At 38.5% G+C, this 16,887-nt stretch overlaps 1 protein-coding gene and 1 non-coding gene across 2 annotated transcripts in view; both read right to left on the reverse strand.

Moving 5' to 3' along the window:
- Macrod2 (mono-ADP ribosylhydrolase 2) overlaps positions 1-16,887 on the reverse strand; it is a 1,911,462-nt gene that overhangs the window by 384,685 nt on the left and 1,509,890 nt on the right. The gene's annotated exons all lie outside the window — the stretch shown is intronic.
- Positions 5,122-5,228, reverse strand: LOC117285252. The gene has a single exon (XR_004516235.1). It is a non-coding gene; the product is annotated as a U6 spliceosomal RNA (small nuclear RNA).

Consider the following 16,887-nt stretch of genomic DNA (forward strand, 5'->3'; position numbering starts at 1 on the left):
GTGCAGTGGGTATGTGGCTCAGCTCTGGTCCTTCGGGCTGATACTTTCAATGTTCTGTTCTCTCACACCAGTAACATCGAGTGTTGGCTGTACCGCAGGTTATCTTTTGGTACCCTCTGGAAATCCCTTTGCAACTCCCATAAGAGTTTGTCACTCAGGATGCATCTCACTCTGAGATACTAAAAAGACCATGATGTCCCATTTACCTTTAACGATCACTCCAGATTTTTTTTTGCTGAAAAATTAGAAACTCCAATCTCACCAAATGGAAATAGTTTTTATACTTGTTACCTTTATTGTCTCTCTAAATTTTCCTATCATGTCTGGATCAGTAATGCGCCACGAAGTTTCTGCCTTTCTTCACAGACAGAGGTGAGAAATCTGCTCAAATTGGGGTAAGAATTCTCGGACTCCTTCAAAATTGGTTCTACCCTATCCTCTATTTAAATATTTTGATATATCTGCCTCTAGAGGACATCTGGATGCAGACTGTGTACTGCTGTCTTGGAACACTGAGGTCTCCACCTCGGTTGTCCCTTGGGGCTGGGGAAAGGCAGCAGGAAGGCAGGTGAGCAGGAAAGGCATGTTTGGGGGATATTTCCACACACCCTGGACACACTACAAATGGAGAAAAATCCTCTGCAAAGCAAAGAGATGAAGTTACCTAAGAGGAACTGTAAATGTGCTAAAACCAGACAAGTGTGATTTTATTTTTAAAGCAAGAAGTCAGAATTATCTGGCAAGAATGTAAAAGGTTTTTTGTCTCCTGAATTGAGATATGGATATATCAATTTAGCAAAGATCTTATAAACTTAAAAAAAAGTTAACAAGTCATTGTTCTGTATGCCATCAAAAGCCAGAATCCTAGTACTAATTCTTCAAGATACATCAACTTCCTCAAGCTTTGCAACTCTTTCCAACAATATAGCCATTTTTATTGTCTTTAATTGCACTGGCAAGCACCTAAAATATATGCACAATATAATTTCCTTTTATTGTTGCATACGTTATATTTAGTAATAGGTAGTGAACTCTAATTTATGTTAAAATTCAACCATATGTAGTGTTGCCAATGCAAATAGCTCACCTGGGCTAACAAACAGAGAAACAGCCACTTGGAACACATGGCTCAGTGTGCACCTGCATAGGTGTTACCACTCCGGGCAGTGGGTGTGTTTCAATTTATGCCAACTATAAAATAATTTGTAATTTCAAAAATTTTGATATGGAGGAAAATATTTGTTTTGGAATCTAGGAAACCTGGTGAGCAACAGGAGTATCAGGGAACTGAGGGTGACAAAAAATGATTAGACAAGGAGCAATGCTTATTTTGCCCTGTGGGGATAAAAGAATGAAGAAATAATGGAAGACAAGAATGCAATCACCAAAATCTACCATTTATTGAATGACTTCTATTGGTTTGACATTATACTAGGTACTTAATTTCATTTTATTTTATTTTCACCTAGAAATCTGAAAATAATTAAAATAACTTTCTCAAGGTCACATATCAGGAATGAGCTAGACACTAGCTTTCCTGTAAAAATCAAAAACAGAAACTTGTGCCTAATATCTGGTTTATTGATGTAATCCTAGGGCATTTGAAAAGGAAAGTTTACTCCTTTTTCTCCTCCCTCATTAACACCACCCCACTCCTACCCAGGCATCTAAGATGTAGTCAAAACCAGTAAAAAGCTCTACCGAAAAACAAAAACAAAACAGGACAAGAGAAGTCCACACAGAGAATGATGGCATTTGGATTGTCGGATTCTCTGCCTCTGCATAAGTCAGCCTTGTTCTTTCAAGAGAAAGGGGTTAGATGTTTGGTCTTTCCACTTCTTTACAACTGAACCAGTTAAAGGCAGCCTTAATTATGGGACGAAAGGCTTAGAGTAAGTGGAACAAAGGTTTCAAGGTCAAAAAGAACAGCATTCAAATACTGACTACATGGGCTTATCAGAGATTCACTTCCTAAAGCCTCAGTCTTCTTAGCAATAGAGTAGGTCATTGAAAATAGTTCTCATGGCTATTGTGGAGATCAAATGTAATAATAACTTAAAGCTTTTAACATGTAAACTGATACAAAAAGAGACACTGTATTAATAGAGGGGGAAAGAACTCTTCATTGTTTAAATTCAAATTATTTTAGAGTATATAGAGAGGACATAAAGAAGGTCTGATGTCGAAGCATTATACTACTGTCCACCTTTTTAAAGGCAAGAGTGACAGGCACCAAATTAAGTCTGAAGTAAGGTGATTTCTTTAGTGTTATACAGACAAGGCAAAATATAATGCTCCAATGCCGACATGCCAATCAAACATCCAAATCAGGAAAGAACAAAGTGTCATAATAAGTAGCAAATCTGCTGGTAATGTTAGCAGATATGGAAAGATCTGAGCAGATGCAGATCTATAAAGCTATTATTTTCTGACTGCCTATCAACAGAGGGTTCAACAGGGTTAGTGTGTCTGTCATTTTAATATAGTCAGCTGACCAGGGCATTGTCGCACTAATAAAGTAGGTATGTGTTCACTTAAAATATTCATTTCCATCTGATTTTTTTTTTTAGATGCAGCTGGATTTTTTTCCCTCTTTGCTACAGGAAAAATGAAGACTTTATCTGCTTACTAAATGAGAATGTTTTGGCTGCTGTGCCCAGTCTGAAATTGGAGATCACACTCCTCCTGGATGTGCTTACCAGAACATACGGGGGCTGCATGTAGGCTCCAGGGTGAGGCTGTTTCCCAGGTGGCCTATCAGTGCGTCTGTTGTATGGCATTAGTAATTGATGAGAAACTGCTCTCACACGTTTTTCAAAAGGAACTAGCCCATGTTTTAATAGCTAGAAATATAAGACATTTTTAAATATTTCTAAAATTTTCTCTTCTTTTTTGCATTCAACCTTTTTTGTCTTGACTTAGGAATAGTCTGTAGACTATTTTAGAAAGGACTACAGGGAAACAGCAGAGCCATCATTTCTATTTGTTTTCTTCTACAATACTGGAGTTTCTGTGACTGTAATTCCACTACTCCTGATGAATACTGAAGGTTGCACCAGCAGAGCACTTTTCTATAAAATTTAGAAGTCTGCTGTCTCTTTTGTTTTGCTACATGTCTTTAAAAAATAAATATTTTAAAAATGCTACTCCTGAAATAGTTTCACTTCAAAAGAAAGATACTTCTAGCCTAGACTTGGGTTTAATCAATTGCCCATGATTTTGCAACCTTAATGGGAAAAGACAGAGAAAGTGTAGTGTGTACTATACAAAATTGGCCAGACCCTGGCTATGGAACAACATCAGAGACCATTATCTTCTAGAAGAGTCGAAACAGTAGAGGCAGACAATTAGATTACATAATTTTCCTAACCAGGCCAGAAGTAAAATCTTGGAAGGAAGATAATGTTCAAATTTGGGCAACAGCCAAGAGGCAAGAATCATAATCCAGCATAGTACAATCTCTCTATGGCTGTTAAAGCAATAAATTCTCTGTACTAAAGCACTAAGTAGACTCATATAGTACCAGGGTCTGGATCTCATAGACATCTGTCGCTTCCTCAAAAGCTACAGATATCTACAAAACCAGCCAATGAGCATGAAGCTAGCTCCTTGTGGTAAATACTGCAATACATATGAGCTGAAAGCTAAAAAAGGGAACTCAAATACTAGATAGACTTCAGGAATAAGCGCAAAAAAAAAAAAAAGCCACAACCTCTGTTGAAGAGTGCCTCACTCCCCAGAAACACACACACATGTATGCATAATCCTTATCACGTGTCCAACTGCTGGGAAATTGCTCAGGGCCTTGTAAACAGCATCTAGTAACTGCTCACACTGCCAGATTAAGCACTCTGCCTACAATAGATGCACAAATGAAATTGTTTAGAAGCAATTCCGGAGTAATATATCAACAAGAATGAATGAATACAGCACAACCTTAGCATGTAAATGCCAAGAGGTCTCAGTGAGGAAATAATCAGAGTCAGATGAAATTAATCACAAGAGAACCTCAGATGGATGCTAAGGACTGCTGGTTAGCATATTAATTCTTATCAGGCTGTGACCAGTACCCACTTTAACAAGATAACTGTGTGGTCCTTTGTGCACACCAATCCACAGAAATAGAATAGATCCGACGCACAGTAGGTGCTTGGCAATGTGCAGGATGCCTACTAGTCTTGTATGGAAAACTGTAAGTACAAAAATTGGTAAGAATATCTATGCCAATGTAGAAAGTGACTAAATAAAAAATGAGATCCAAGACCTGTCCTGTAAAGGTACAAGATCCCATTAATGAATGTAACTGTACTCTATCCCTAAAATGTACCAATAAACTCAATGAGAGGAAAAAATAAGAAAGAAAGTGACTAAATGGTATTGGACAGAGGAGGGAGAATGCCAGTGTAACTACCTCAGTGACAACATCAGAAGGCAAGATTGCAGTACGATTTCATTATTGATCAGGTGCAGCTTTGCTTATTGTCTTGCAATATCTTTGAGACTCAGTTGTTTCATCTTCAAAATGAAATACTGATATCTACCATAAAGTCCACAGTTAACTACAAAGATGTAATTTGCATCATGTATCATGTGTGGCATAAGATGGACTCTTGACAAATGTCCAATATTGATGTCCATATTAGCATTAGACTCTTAGGAGTGAAGTATGAAAACATTTATCCGCTACCCATGGGTTTTAGGAGACAGTGCAGGGAAAGTGGCCAGTGCTCATTGTGGATGGAAAAGAGCTTTTAAACCAAAAAGTAAAACGAAAGAGACAAGATGTAGTGAATTGGGGAAGTCTCAATTTTCTGCACAGCCCTGGAATTGGAGTGAATAACTGGCTTCTTCTCTGCATCCTGAGTGGGAACAAGAGCAGCCCAGGAAAGCTATCATTTTTGCTCATTTGATGGTGTCATACTGCACACTCAACTTCTGAGGGAGGGGATATTTCTTTTGTTTATTTCCAAATTCAGAGCATATAGAAAGTATAGAGAAAGACTGAGAATTGAAAGCAAGTCGGCAATAGAGGGTTGAATGATGGTCCCCAAAAGATGTCTACTTGGAACCTGAGGTGTGACCATATTTGGAAAAACATTCTTTAAAGGTGTTATTTTTTTTTTTAATATGGAACGCTTCACGAATTTGTGTGTCATCCTTGCGCAGGGGCCATGCTAATCTTCTCTGTATCGTTCCAATTTTAGTATATGTGCTACCGAAGCGAGCACGAAAGGTGTTATTAAGTTAAGTGTCTCAAGACAAGATTATACTGGACTACCTGAGGGGACCCTAAACCCAACTACAAATGTTCTTCTAAAGAGATAGAGAATAAAAAGCAATGGAGAAGACCATGTGAGGTCAGTAGCAGAGATGAGAGCTTTACACAGTCGCAAGCCCCAGAATACTGATTGCTCCCTGCCACCAGCAGCTAAAAGATAGACTTGAAACATTCTCACTTAGGACCTCCATAAGAATCCAACTTGGCCAAGCTCCTTGACTTCAGACTTGTAGCCTCCTAAACTGTGGAAAAACGCATTTCCATTGTTTTAAGCCTGCCGGTCTGTGGTGTTCCAGGAAACTAAGATGATGCCAATTTAAGGAAAAGAATAGCGCAGAATGGTTATGGGAGAAGTAGATGGGCACATGCTGAGGTTGCCCAGGAAAAATAATCTATCTACTTAATGCTTAGTGTGAAATGGAGGTTAGTTCACCTTAAGCAAAATCCCTAACATAACTTTTCAACTGCCCCGTGTTTCAGCCATGCCTGATAGTGCAATAAAAAGTAGGAGAGAAGAAGTAATCCATATGGCAGTGCTCTGTAAAATTCTTCACCTGGTGGACTTGTGGAAGACTTCACAGATTGTGATACTATAGAACAAAGTAATAGCACCATCTGGGACTCTGTGGCTGTGGACTGAATATCCAGTGGTGAATGGGAATCTCTTGAGAGGATTGGTAAGGAACTGAAAACTACTATGTTCTTTGTAATCATTATAATTGTGTTTTCCTGCAGAAGTCTAGTCTCTGCTGATCCCTTACGAAAGAGTGTAGAAGTCAGGGATTGTATACAGTGATACGATTAAGCCAATGAAAAGTGCAGCATTAGGAGCTGCAAGTCTCTACACTCGCCCATTGTTCCTTTCCAATCCAACATGACATTGTCCTTCAGCAGCCCTCACAACTCTCCAGACGGTACACAAATCATTTCCTCTGCCTTTCTCATGGACAGGATTCTACAAGAATTCACAGGGACAGTTTGGATACTTAATTTTCTATTTTCCAAATTAACTCAGAGAAGCATATGGATGGCTATATTGAGCTGCCTTTGGGCTTCTTAGGCTGATAATTTGTTCCAGTTTACTCAAATACATCTTCAATATTGCTGTGAGCTAATGTAGAGGAATCATACACAGTTTCAAATTTTGGCAAGAAAAATAAGAGCTTGTTTCTCAGTTCTGATACCATGGATATACTTAGGTCATGTTTCCCTCAACTTGCAGAAAACAAGAAAACTATTAATAAGCTCCCCATGGTTCTTCCTTCCTTTACCTGTCTCACCACACTTCCTCTTCCTCTTCCCTTTCCTATGTTCAAAGACAGAGTGGCTTGGAGGGAAAGTAGTTCACAATCTCCATTCGAGAGCACCTGGGAATGGGTGGACCACAAGTGGCGAAAAGCAAAGTGGAAATAACCAAGGGGAAGATTGGAGATCATTTGAAAAGTATGACTTTCTCCTTCTAGAAGAAGAGAATGGGTGCAAGAACAGGACATGGTTGGGCCGTCATACCACAAGGAGTAGGCAGGGGGAGGAAAAAGAGTCTAGAATGGGCAGCAGCAGGCACATGCATGAGTAGAAGTGAGAGCATAAAGAAGGATCACAAAAGAAAAAGGGGAAAACGAAACAGAGCATACAAATAAATATTCCAGGAGAAGTAGCAAATCAGGTAAAGGGGAAAGAGAGAAAAAAAGAATTGAAGAAAAACAACTGAAAAGAACACAAGCAAATGCATTTAAAATCAGACAATGTTTCAAAAAATCTAAAATAACAGCAAGAGGAAGGAGATGAGAATCCATCAGAGAAGCAAGTGCGTAGCAGGGTAAAGTACAGAGAAACTGCAAAGCTTTGTAATTGGGCCTGTAAGGGAGGAGTTGAATCTGTTATCCGTCTCTGTGAATAAAAAACCCTAAAAGTCAGCAGTTTAAAAATAATGATCATTCATTCATGTGTCCATGGTTCAACTGGTGGTTAATTGATGTGAGTTGGGCTTTCCTGGGAAACTATATCTCAGCAGACTCAGCTCTTTGGTGCGGGCTGGTCTCAGGGCTTTTCACCTTATGTGCCTTGCAGGACCAAGGGTGAGGATTATGACAACTAGCTAGAGAGAAATGTCTCACTGCAGCAGTGAGCCTCAAGAGGCCAACTCATCTAAAGCCTCTGCCTGAGTTATAGCTGCTAACTCCATTGACAAAATTATGTCCCATGACCAACTACAAGGTTAATGGCATAAGAAAATATACTTGCAAAATTGTCTAATCAATCACAGGTTAAAAGAAGGAGAATGAGGGCCGGGGATTTAGCTCAGCGGTTCAGTGGCCTGCCTTGCAAGCACAAGGACCCGAGTTCAATCCCCGGTACCAAAAAAAAAAAAAAAGAAGGAGAATGAGAACATTATCACAAACTTGTGAAAGCATCGCACATATGACATAACCAAGCTACAACTCCATATATTGCATATTTCCAAAGTTAAAGAGTATCATACTGTTACTAGTATGTGATGTGAAGGATTCCTGATATACTTCCCCTTAATAACTTGTGTTAGAAAAAGAAACACGTGGCTGTATTAAGATAGCCAGAGCTATGTCTAGGTCATACCAAAATACTAATTGCATGTTTTTTCCCCACTCATAAGACATTTCTTGAATTAAGTCTCTGGGTATGGATTTAATCAGAAAATGTATTTATAGTTTCATGCAAATTAATGTTATGTAGAATTATAATGAATAGTTTGGCTTATAGAAATATTTAATAGACATAATGCATGCTATTTTAAAGGTTACCAAACAAGTTATTGTAGCATATAATCAAGAGCAGAGTAGATGCAGGAGGAAATGACCAATGACTGGAAAATATCAAGCTCTGCCTCACTGTGAACAGGAAAGAAAAGAGAGCATCTCTGCAATTTTTCTAAATAAACCTAATTAGGGAAAATTAATATAATCAAATTATACCAGTATTTCTCATGAATATGCCAAATTATATAACTCAAAATAAAACGTGTTAGAAAGCAACGGGCCCTGGTTATAGCTAAGCTATAAAATTAACATTTAACCTCTAGTATGTTACTTAAAGTTCTTTTGCCTCAGTTTCCCAACTTATGAAATAAATCATTCTGCAAGTTAACCTATAAAGTTCTTTCTGGCTTGAGTATTCAAGGAGTGTTTATTAAGCACAGATTTGTGGCCCAATGCAGGGTGCGCCAAAGTGAACTTTTTAAGGCTCTGCTTTCAAGGAGAACTAAACTAGTGGATGGAGACACAGATATCCTATAAATTTAATGTCACCACCACTACAGAAAGATCTTTAGGAGGCTTTAGAGGTCAAAGAATAAAGAAGCTAGCACTCCATTTGAAAGTTAAAATCCATGTTGAGTCCTAAAAGTGGATGACAATTCATTCAATGAAGATGAAACAGAAGAATATCCTAAGTGAAGCCAGAAGCAAGGTAGGAGTGAGGGGAGGGGAATACCAAAAGTGTATGAGGTATCAGGAGCCTGGATTCTGATTGGGAGACTAGATTAGCTGAAAGAATTAGGGAACAGGGGTCCAAGTCCTCTTATCCTCTACTACAGAGCTGATACCAAGGTACTGACAAATGCTAAGTGAAAAAGTATTATAGTGGATTTGTCTGTTTAGATTGTTTATACCAATGGAGGATAGATTTGGGAAATGCATGATTAGAAACAGAGAAATCTAGTCAGAGGTAATAGTAATAAAGCAAAGAAGAGATCATGAGGACCTAAACAAAGGCATATAATGGAAGAGGAAAGAAGGTGACAAATGTCTAGAATGGTAACTTGAGGGCCACTTTGGTACATGCTGAACTGACACAATGGTGAAGCATCTGAGCTACCAGCAAGCACTCTTACTTACCAGTAATTAAGAAATCATAGGATTCCTTGAATGACCCTGAGAAATTCTGATTGGTTTATGCCTTGGGAAATATTTTCATTAGATAGCATGTGGGGTGAGTTTCAGAAGGTTGTAGACAGTGACATCTTTGCCATGAGGTAAGGACTAAGACACCTTTATTTCCTATATACAAAATTCATTTAAAAACAAGTAAAAACTAATTTACCATGAGATTTTTCCAGGTTGGTATTTTCAAATGACAAATTTCATATAAACTTATCTAATACAGGATTTGTGTTATTAGCTAGAGAATAATTGGTAGTTTTTCATTTCATTTATTTAATTTGGTTTTGTTTCTGGGTCTATTGTTGATTTACTCCTAAGGAAGCATCAGAGTTGAGACACACACATGCACACGCACACGTGGGCACACACACAAACACACACACACACAAACACACATCCTGTTGATTTTTCTAACTAAAGTCATCTGAAATAGTCTATGCCCCACAGAAGAAAGAGAATCAATACCCTCTTTTCATTTTGCATCTTTCCCAGGCTGTGGGAAAACATGAAAAAAAAATCTGTATCACAAAGAGTAATGCCCCAAGACATGCTGTCCAAAATGCTCAAAGAGGGGAGGTCTCACGACTTCCCACTCAGGCACATTTACTCCTAATACAAAGGAAATGAAAGAGGGCTACATATAAATTGCCTTGCAGGTAGATGTGATAAAAGAGAAGTGGAAAGACTGAAGAGACCGAGTAAGGGTCTGAAAAGACTTACTAGTGTTGGAAAAAAAAATGTTCAACATTTGCTTTTAAGTTTGTAGGGGGGAAAAAATCACTTAAAGGAACGTATGAGAATTTTTTTTTTAAAAGATCTCTTGCTGGTGTAACTCCACAGTATATCTGTATATGGCTCTGTTTCCAAAAGGCAGACCTGAGTTAGAAGTTGTAAATCATCTCTACCCACAAATCAAAATGAACTGCTAAAGTGCCAGAAGGGTGGATAATTAACTGTAGTGTTACAAATTTATTTTATCGTAAGTTTTGAGATTTACAATAGAAATATGCAAATCTAACAACCAGTTATTAATGAGTCACTGATGTCCATATAGTAAAGATAGTTTCTGTTGTGTTGTAGAGATGTAAGCTCACCTTACTCAGAAAAGACAAGAATTAGAAATTATATTTTACCTAGAATGTTCTCACATCTTGGGGCAGGTATCTGCTTCCCTGAGAACACTGTGATATTCTTGGAGAGTAGATAATGACTCTGAAATCTGCACATATTCCATGGTACAACTTTGTAGGGATGGATAACAGTTGATGGGGGAGTCTGCAACTCAGTATTGCTCATTTGATCCTCTGATCTGCTGGGACTCTACTTTCGATGGGGGAGCTCTGTGCCTGTGAAATCTAGCCATGCTATAGAATTCCCTTGCTGGTGGTGCTTTGTACACATAAAGCTGTTTAGGCTCTATTCCCAGAAATGATTTTCGGGCTTGGACACATGCAACCTAAAAACAGCAACAACAACAAAGTCAGCTCATAATAATAATAAAAATTATTATTAATAATAATAATAAAACCCAATTGGCGATTTTATTGTACATGCAGAGTTAAATGCTAGAGAGAGAAAAGATAAAAAGGATAGAGGAGAAGGGAGAAAATAAAGGAACTAAGAAGTTAATTTGACCCATGTCCCCTCCATTTTTACACTGGGGTGTGGATGGCAAAATTCTGTGTCACTCTGGTTTGGGCCATTTCCTTTTCCTACGTGGGCCTTATTAGAATCCTGTGATATATGCTCCACAGATGGATCAGAGGCATCATATTTTGCCAATTTAGTAAAAGCAATGGGAAGCTGAAAGCTATCTTATAGGCAGGACATCACAAAAAGCTGTTGCCTAGTTCTGGACTTTACTGGAGTTTGGAATTACACACCAGGCTGGGGAATAAAAAGGGCTAGAGGGTGAACACTGATTTTAGACAGTGGTGAGTTATTCCAATGTGAAACTCTAGAATCACAGGGCTCTGAAGATACATTTGGGAAAATTAAGACAACTGTTTCCAGGAAAACAATCAAGAACAGACCTTTTTCCATGTCCTCTAAAAGGTCCACAAGTTGAAGATCTATCTATTGGGCCACCTTTACTAGCTCCCTCAGTAGACCTTCTTGGGGAAATTCTCTTCTGCTTTTCCTAACCAGTTTATTGACTTATCTGATAATACTGGATAAACTGGCTTTCATAAGTAGTAAAACCTAGTAAATTTAATAACTGGCTATTCATGAAACACTTAAAAGGAAAAGTGGAAAAGTCTTGCTCTCTACTGTTTCTTGCTCCAGAAGCTATTTAAATATAGATGCCTTTGCTGAGTCTCTTTCCCTAGATCTTGATGTGATATTTTGGATATTGATTTTTTAAAGTGAACATTTCAGTTGTCTAAGGAAGGAAGTTCTACAGATAATATCTGCATGTGTTTCATTTAGTCAGATTTGCTTTCATGTCTCAGTTACAAGGCACTGAAAGAGATAGTATAAACTTCCACTAACACATGCACACCAATATAATTTTTAGACTGTAACACAATCAAGAAGCAGAATAACTTTTAAAAAGGTGAGCACTGGAGAAATACTCTGGGATAAGGATTAATTAAGACCTCACTCGGCCGCAGAAAGTAGAACAGCCAGTTCTCTGTAATAATTAGGTAGTTGAAGCAAATGGCTTCCGCACATATCAGCTTGTCTACCATTCTCACTTCAGCACTCAGCACACGGGCGTTCTATACGAGACTCCCCTTCTCTTACCAAACGCATTCATTCTTCACCCATCTCTCAAGTGGCTTCTGTTTTCCCGATAAAATTATGAAAAAGTTGCACGATAATTTGGAAGGGAAGAGCATTACTTAATTTTTTTTTATAGATCCTGGGCTAATAAAGAAGCTTCACAGGGTCTGTATGTCATGCCCAATAGTCTAAACATGAAGCAGTAGTTGAAGTGTGAATTTCCAGGAAGCAGATTCTGCAATGAGGATGTCCACAAGAAAGATAATGCAGAAGTGCGCTTGAGAATAGCACTCACAGAAAAAGAGAGGGGAGTAAAACTGAGCAGATGATTAAAGCTGAGGTGTGACACAGAAGGTCAAAGCCAACTTTAAGCAGAGTCAGAAACCAGCAAGATCTTTCAGACTGGTGCCGTGTTGGACAAAGGGCCAGGCTTTTGCTTCCTTGGATAGGGTGGGGGTGGGAATTAGTTATTAGATGTGAGCCGCCGTGTGGGATGTAGGTGTGACCTCGGTTCTCTTCACCTGTGTCTACCTCCGTAGAGGCTGAGAGCTCAGGATTTCTGTGCTGTAACTCTCCCCAAAGTGTAGGGAGCTAGGTTCTGCATTTTTCAATGGGAGATCTGGGAAGTACATCCTGGCCTCCACAATACTTTCTCAGGAATTTCATATGGAGAACCCAAAAACTGAAGGTTACCTATGAGCGAGTTTACCCGATTCATCCTGTTTTGCTTTACTTACAACAATGAATGAATGACGAATAAGCCATGTCTGAGGGTCAAACTATTTGTTGCTTTATTATTGCTACCTGGAGGATCACAGCCAATCAAGGAAGAATTAAGTGATCACCTGTCCCCAGATAGCAGATTAAACTACTCTCTTTCAGCAATAAGAGAGCACCAAAATTCAACAGGCAACTTTTGACCACTATCTACATAAGAATAAAATTTGATTATGTGCTTTTGTATGTTGCTGTAAACTTAAATTTATTCTTTTGTTTATTTCAACTGAGATTTACTGACAGTGTATGCCATTTGGAATGTGTAAATGGGTGCACAGATATAAGTGGAGATATTTTTAACTGCTCAGGAGAGATATAAATGCAGGATTTACAAGAAACATCCACAGAGGCTTTTGTGAAGAATCAAAAGCGGGGTCTGCACATCTCAGACACATCAGTGTAATGGATAGCTTCTGTGGGAGTGTTGGGGACGAGCCTTCCCAGGAAGGCTGAGTTATGAATTAGTGTTCCATACCAAGAACAGATATGGCTCCTGAACTGAGTTACCTTCCTATCTTTAATCCCTGATTTGAATTTTTAAAAGTTATCAGTGTAGGGTCGGGTTTAGTTAGGTCAGTGGTTTCACAGCCTGCCTTGTAAGCTCAAGGACCTGAGTTCAATACCCAGTACCAAAAAAAAAAAAAAAAAGTTATCAGTGTATGTTTCTTGTTGGTTCTGTCATCCTGTGGTCACGTATTTTTATATATGAGGGTTGCCTGGCCAATTTGTTATGGGATGAAGCTTTGTCTAAGCAAATCCTGAAACAACTCTTTGGATTAATTTGTTACAGGAACAATGATCAGTTGCAAAAACTGAACCCTGAATTTCCTGTCTAGCCTCACCATGAGAGATGGTCAAAATGTCAAGATTTCTCTAGCAATAATATTTTTGAGCTCCTGTGTTTATCTGTAAGCTCTCCTCTGCCATGGCATTTTTTCCCGCAGATATCAGCATATTCTCCACAAACCTGCTGATTGCTCGCATTAGCCTGCGGTATTCATCTCAAGTGCTCATCAAGCACCATTTGTCTCCTCTGAGCTTCTGATTTTTTAAAATGCCTTTACCTTCCTCCCCAGGCTCTCAACTGAAGGTTTTTCTGTAAGACAATTTTTCAGTATATTGGACATCACACAACTATTTTGTTGTTTGGTTAGATTTCCCGAAGCTCTCTTGAAAGTCCCTTGCCCCTTTTTCATTTAAAAAACTAAAGGAAGACGTATATAGGGAGGGAGGATATTAAGGGCTTTTCTTCCTGGGTTTTATGAGTAAATTTTTGATGAAGATCATAAGAAAATGATTAAAAGAGAACTGATAGGGAGAAATGCAAAATTAAGATCAAATGAGCTTTGCTTATGATTTACTAGCTGGAAAAACAAAACAACAGCAAAAGATTAACTAATTTAAAAGAAAGTAAGGACAGGCTATGAGGAACTTTGAAGAAGCAAATATAAAAGGAGAGCTGAGGCCAGAGAAAGGATCTTTTGAAACCAGTTCCATGAAATCCTATTGCACAGGAAGAGTGTCACCTTCAAGGGCCAGTCTACCTTTGTTTTACCTATACTTGCCTGAGGATCAAGGAAAAGCACCAAGTCCTTAGGAATGATGGCCATTAATCACCTGCACAATTTCGATGTCAGGTGAAGGATGTGCCATCAAGGGTTATATGTTGAGATCTGATTTGCAGCTCTTCCCCTTCCCTGATTCTTGCTCTACTCTGTTTCTCTCCTGAACTATTGCTCCAGTTGTGGGTACTATCCACCTCCAGAGGTGGCAGCCAGAGGCGGGGACAGAGGCACTGAAATATGTGATAGCACAAAGAGGGATCTAGTAAAGCCTTCAACAGGGAAAGCATCTGCATTGGATAGCTGGAGTTCTTGAACCTGTGTGGTTCTCATATGTCTGGGTAATCTTATGTTTATCAGGATTTGAGCATTGCCTTCTTAAGTAATTTCCATGCAGCTTTTCTGTGCAAACAGAATACAATACCAATAGAGAAAAGTTTAAAATTTAGACATATTAATTCCATTGCTACCACCAAGAGAAGTAGTATTTATAAGCATTTTCATGGTGTTGCATGTCAATTTACCTTAATGAGCTTATTTGGTTGTTATTAGGAATCTTCTATTTGCAATTTACAGGTGATGAGATAGAAAAATGAGAAGGTTAAGTGTCATGCCCAAGCCCACAATGCTAATGAAATTTCCTAAAGAATTTATTCTAGAACACTTCTTTTAGTTTTTACCCTGCCTCATGAAGAGGGCAAGAGTAAAGAGATCACAGGCTTGAACATATGCGATAGCTTCAATTTAAATTGTTCCTTTGTCCATGTATTGGTGTATCAGACACTATGCGCAAGCTCTGATTTGGAGACTATGATCATCACAGCTATCAACGACTACATCTTAGGTTTTTTTTGTTTTGTTTTGTTTTGTTTTGTTTGGTACCATGGATCGAACTCTGGTCCCTCTGCTTGCAAGGCAGGTGGCAGAACCACGGAGATAAATCCCTGGCCCCCATCTCCTAGTGTTTTTGAAAGTGCAATGGCCTAAAGGTAAACTCACTAGGCAGGGAGGGTTGAGGGGTGGCTTAAGGTTGCTGTTCAAAATATATCACACTCATGAAATGTGAATTTCACATAAGCCATGAATATTTTTTATGATATGTCTATTTTTTTCCATTCTAATATTTAGGACATGCTTATAATAATATAGAGTGTCTTGTATTTTTATTTGATCCTGGGGTGATCTGGCAACTCTGCTGAAAGATATTAACTTTGGTTTTTCTATAGCATGGCAAATATTTCTTGTTTGCCCCTCCAGTGAAAGGAAGGACACCAACTCTGAGCTGATTCTCTATTTGATACCCTGATCCTAACTTCTGCTCTGTTTGCTTTAATGAATGTGGCACTGTCTGCATGCTGAGCTTCCATCTTCCACTTCATGGCTGCACCATGCTCTCAGAAGGGTTAGGACCCTGAGTAGGAGGCTGGAGCACTGGCAGGACAACATCAGCTGGCTTTTTAAGAGTGGTACCTCTGCATCGAAGAGACACAAGTCATGAGACCAAATATGAAACAACTTAATTTTTGTTTCCTACCATCTTTTACAAAATAGTCCTTAGAGAAATACATTCTTCTCTACTCCTTAAAGAAATTCTTAGATTGAAAGGGATTCCCAAAAAATGTCACTTGCCATGGGCAGGAAATATCTTAAAGATGAAATCCTCAGTTACAGTATTGTCTCATAAAATTAAGAAAGCTTATTACTATATAAAAATCAAAACATCGAATATGTTTCGAGGTCAAAACCTCTTCTTGTTGCCTATTGTGCTTTTTACAGTTAGTTAGAAAGCTAACTTTACCACTGACCTCTTTTGACATTTGTTTCTGAAGCTTTCTGAATTGAGGATAGTGGAAAAAGCCAAAGTCAGAGAGCAAAAACGATGGTTCTCAGGCCAACTAATATTCAAAGCTAATTAATTTTTAGGAAACATTTTTGTGAATTCTTGAGGGCCCCTGGACTTCCCACCAATGCTCCTCCTCACTCTATCCTTTTCAGGTGATTTGCCTACTCTACTGCATCACTTACTTCCACACGTGGCCCACCATGGATGCGACAGCATCTTCAGACTCTATCTGCTAAAGTCATTTTACAACTCTAGTCCATCATCTTAGGAACAGAATCTCAGACAATCTTATACCATCTGCTCTCCAAGTCCACTCTCACAGCTTCTGATTTAAATAAAACCCATCCTAACCAAACAATGGCCTATCCATTGCTCCATGGTCAAAGCTGCTAAACCATTTCTAAACTTCTATATTGTTTATATAAGGCCAATATATTCCCTAACTAAGAGGAATATTTTTGACATTCTTGGAATGGTATTGTTGAAACTTTTTCTCATTAGTATTGAGATAAAAGACAAAAAGAGCCCTATCCTTTTTGGAAAAGTGGCATGGAATTCATCATTTATCAGCACTTATCTTCAAAAAGTTTATTCTGAATGCAAAATTACAAAAAACAAAAACAACTTTCCAAAACCTTTTCAAACTAACAATATGGAAAAGGAGTTTGAGAATTCTTCAAAGGATCTGAAAATTTTGCAAGGTGATCACCATGTAATATAGTTGTATGTCTTAGCCACATTGGGAAAGAAAGAACCCACTGAAACATCCTATTACTCTGGAAA

This window comes from Fukomys damarensis, unplaced genomic scaffold, assembly GCF_012274545.1.
Source record: "Fukomys damarensis isolate Sample0158 unplaced genomic scaffold, DMR_v1.0_HiC HiC_scaffold_7, whole genome shotgun sequence".
Lineage (NCBI taxonomy): Eukaryota > Metazoa > Chordata > Mammalia > Rodentia > Bathyergidae > Fukomys > Fukomys damarensis.